General features: G+C 42.2%; 1 long non-coding RNA gene across 1 annotated transcript; it reads right to left on the bottom strand.

Moving 5' to 3' along the window:
- Positions 1–542: 542 nt before the first annotated feature.
- Positions 543–1,151, bottom strand: LOC120518267. The gene is made up of 3 exons (XR_005631221.1): positions 978–1,151; positions 637–738; positions 543–567 (listed from the first exon to the last, which is right to left on the bottom strand). It is a non-coding gene; the product is annotated as an uncharacterized LOC120518267 (long non-coding RNA).
- Positions 1,152–4,474: the final 3,323 nt, after the last annotated feature.

The raw sequence follows: 4,474 nt of genomic DNA on the forward strand, positions 1-4,474 counted from the left end.
TAAGAATGCTCAAGTCAAGTCAAGTCAAGTGTATTCACTGCACGTTATCGTGCAGTCCGCCATTACTGGTATAGTATATTGTACGGTTTTCTAGTCCAGTAAGTCTGGAGATTACGTAGCTCTTAATGGTTAAATAGGACATAGGACAAAGACAGACACAGACCATGCACTACAGTTGAACAAGATGCCCAGTCAATGCAGTTTGTATCCATCCTGAGACCATGACCAGCGAAAAAAGGGAAGACTGTGTGATAATAATACGCCAAAGACATCATAAAGGTTTGGGGCAGCTACCCATATATTGTTTTTCCCAGTTGCAAAAGGGTTTGTTGTATCAGAAATATGATGTGCATCTCTCAGAGTCCAAACTAGAACTGGCTATAGTAGCCCAAGATGGAGACTTTAAAGGCCTGGAGAGGAACGGAGGTCATCAAAATGGCTGGAACCATAAGTGACGTCAGCAAAGGGGCCGAAGTGGCGTCAGCAAAGGGATGTCAGCAAAGGGGCCGGCTTCGGAAGTGACGTCTTCTGAGGCGCAGGAACCTTGCAGAATTTCCCGGGAAAGGTCTGTAGGGAACTGAGAAAGTCAGTCAGCGCACTCCGCCGCCCCCTGGTTAAATGTTTCATTACACTTACTCAGGCCCTTTAGCTGTCTCCTACTCGCACGTGTGTGACAACTGCAAGTGAAGATTCTTCACGTACGGTTCATAAACTAAAAACAGAAGGTCATGTAGAGCACTGTACAAAACAATATACAAAGTTAAGAAACCTGAAAGTTAAGCTGAGGATGGATATCAAAGAAATTAATGACAGAATGACAGAAAGTCCAAATGATTCTCAGGTGGAAATGAGGGATGAAGTGGAATGCTTAGCTAAACACTACAAGCAAATGTTACAGAAGAAATGAGAGTACAATTAAGAATGAAATAAACACATTCAGTGCCATGTTTGACAAGATAAAATATATGTTAACATACCATATTGAACACCTGAAGCAAATGATGAATACTACTGATAAAAAGCTCAGTTAATAGCTCACAGTCTTGTGGTTGGGATTTCCCTGGTATCACTCTGGTGTAGCTCACAGCAGCTGAACAACACACAGTGATCTTCTTTTCACTTACAGAACTGTGCACAGAAACTGCTCAGAATTTCAGGTGGGAAGCAAAAGTGGAAACCCGGCCTAGTAAACCTGTCTAAATCAGTAACTCTTTAATTGAAACGTCAGCTGGCATTTCAGTTCATCAATTGCATCATTAAACAATCAGTCGGAGTTTGCCTCTGGGGGTCATTAAGCAATGCTGCTCAATTTTCCAAGCATTCTGTGATCCCTCCGCAGATTAACTGCCAACTACCAACTGCACAGACTGGAGACTACCCCTCAGATGGGAGGATAATTAAAATGAATTTCAAAAGTCCTAATCAAGCTAATTGTTATTGTAATTTGGTGATTAAGAGCTAAGCAAGGACCCAACAACCCCGTCAGGACCTGGGTTTTCCACCCCTGCTTTAGCAGTAAGAGCCATGCTAGGACTGGCAGGGTTTTTACTGTGAATATCTACATAAGGACAGAGGAAAACACGGCACTGCACTGAGTTTGCTTAATGCTTTTTTTTTTTTTATAATTTCTGATATATTAGTTATGGCAGGTTGAGGAAAGGATGAAGAATGACACCAGGCAAAGCACATCAGACACAGTGAGTCCTAATCAAGTGAGGGGACGGCAGCCGACGTCGCTGTCTGCCAGAATTCCAGGGTCATCCAGAGGCTCTGCGCTGACTGGGTTTAGTCTTCTGAGGCTGCAGGCTTCGTTCGCTAATCGCATTCCTTAAATGAACATGCTTCTCCTTTTGTTCCAGCCACATTATATTTACTGGAGTTTGTCTTCCAGCTATGAGAAAAACTAGTGCTACAAGCTTTATCTTTAATTGTGACTTTATGTTTGTTTGTTCACATCATTTATTAATTGTTAAAATATTTATATATATAAAATGCTAAGCCTTGATCTTGTGCTGTGACATGCATATCATGACCAATGAATTGGATGTGCGGGCCACCTCGGTCACAGAATTGGGCTTTGGGTCTTTCTCACAGCAAGTAGTGATGTGGGCGCATGGCTCATGACAAGCAGCAGCAAAGCCGCATGCTGTGCCTGACAGGAAAAGCACAGCCACGCACACCACGGAGAGGAACAATACAATGGAGGTCCTTCTTATGTCTGTAAATGACATGGCACACTGTGGCTAACAGGGCAATCACAGAGGTGTGCACCTTTGCTGTGACAGTGTGGCACGTTGCCCATGCCAACTGAAAGTCATGCCCAACCGCTGAGTTTGAGGTATAGGCAACCCAAGACATGTTGGTGGGCTTTGGGTCCGTTGAACGTGCAACATGTCTATCAGAAAAAGAGCAACAGTGGATGGCAATGAAGGACATTGCAGCAACCTCCTAGTGACCTGGGGTGCTGTGTTTCATGACATGTGGGCGCATGAACCACCTTTCTTTGAGGATTGGAGGTCTGAGAGTTACTAGTTTATTTACGTTATAATTGTTCACCCCAAAGATGCGCATGTTAGGTTCATTTGCAATTCCAAGTTTGTGTCAGTGTGTGTGTGGATGTTTGTGAGTGGGCACTGTGGTGGACAGCCACCCTGTTAATGACGGGTTCCTGCCTTCCACCTGATGCTTTCTGGGTAGGCTCTAGACTCTCATGAGCCTAAATTGGCTTAAGCTGTTTTCAGACTATTATGTTATGTTCATTTTTAGTTTTTTGCATCTGTGTAGATTTCCTCCTGCATTCCAAACACACAAAGTATAGGTGGAATCTGGCGCTGGAATGTAAGTGATTGGGCACGATGGCTTCTTGTCAAGGAATGGCTTGTTGTTTATGCTCAACACTTGTACTGAAAAAGTACAGTAGATTCCTTAAATGAAATAATAGACATTTTTGTATTATTTAATAATGAAAAATTTAAACAAAACTGAGAATAATTAACATTAAATTCTCTTTGGGTGGCATAGAAGGTGGTGCTGCTGCCTCATGAATTGATCATCCTGGCTTTGAATCTGTTATGGTCAGGCTAGGACTCCACGCCAGCTCAAATTTAAAGCGCTCTTTATCTTCTTTGTTCTGTTTTATTGTTTATTCTTGTTCACTTTTTATAATGTTGTTCTGTTCATTTATTATTTGTTTAACTATGTAGTATCTGTTATTTTTATTCTATTGTGTATTATTTACTATCAATGTGTGTCTAGCAATTCTCTTATATTTCTTGAATTTTATTGGTGGATCCACAGGAGGTTAGACCACCCATCAATCATCGTTAAAGGGCCACCACATGTCCTACAAGGGCAGGCTGGGAACTGAAGTCTAGTCACTTCATTTTGAATGTGCTGTGATGTTTGGTGGTTAATTCTAAGTATTTTATCTTTTTTAAGCCTGGTTATTGACTTTTGAAATTTTTGCTCTGGACATTATATTCTCTTAAAGTTTGTGCTTTTTGGAATATCATTTGCCTTTGATTGCCATTTAGGCAAATCCCTTTTTAATTTTTTTTTGCTCTTTTGAACCTTTTGTTGTATTTTACCTTTTCATTCAATATATCTTCTTTCATAAAGATTACTTGTGGCCTTGCTGTATATGCGCCTGGGGTTAACAGTGATCTTCTCCCTTGTGGGCTATTTTAAGTGTGTTTTGGGACTTTACTGAATATATTTTTGAAATTTGAGAGTGAGCACAATTTGCCTGCTGTATCCTGAAGCCAGCCACTCAAGTGAAAGTTAGGCTACCTTTTATTGGACCTTCACTGAGCAGGTGGGTGGGTTTCTGACCTGCTTTCCTGGGCATTTTTGAAGACTTTACACCGCCTTGACTACTTGTGATATACATCACAACAGAATCCCATATATAAATGTGTGGAGTCTACACGGTATCCCCATGAGCATGTAAGTTTAACTGGTAATTCTAAGCTGGCAGAGTGTGAGTGGGCCCTGTGATGGACTGGCACACTGTTTCTTGCCTTGGGTGTAGTACTGCCAGGATAGGCTCTGGAATTAGAATAGATATGTATAAGAATGTGTGATGGAAACCAGGGTGTCTGTGAACTCCAAACCCCAACACAAACACAACAGCACAGTCCCAGTTTCAAATAATGGAAGGTTTACTTGCCAAAAGTCCTCCAAAAGTAGCACAAGCATAAGTAATTTCTCTCCACAATTCCTCACCTCACAATTTTTCTCACTACCGCACAGCCCTCCTCCAGTCAAGTGTTGCTCCACGTCCTCCCAGCTCCAACTCACCTAGATAAGAGAATTCAGTCCCTTTTATTAAAGACCCAAGAGTACTTCCAGTGCCAGGGCCACTGCCGACATGTTTTATGGGAGTCCAGTATATTGGGAAGCACATCTCCCAACAGCACCCCCTTGTGGCACCCATGGTCCCCAGCGAGGTTTGCCAGACTACATCTCCCAGCAT

The sequence above is a fragment of the Polypterus senegalus genome, chromosome 18 (assembly GCF_016835505.1).
Source record: "Polypterus senegalus isolate Bchr_013 chromosome 18, ASM1683550v1, whole genome shotgun sequence".
Taxonomy (NCBI): Eukaryota; Metazoa; Chordata; class Cladistia; order Polypteriformes; family Polypteridae; genus Polypterus; species Polypterus senegalus.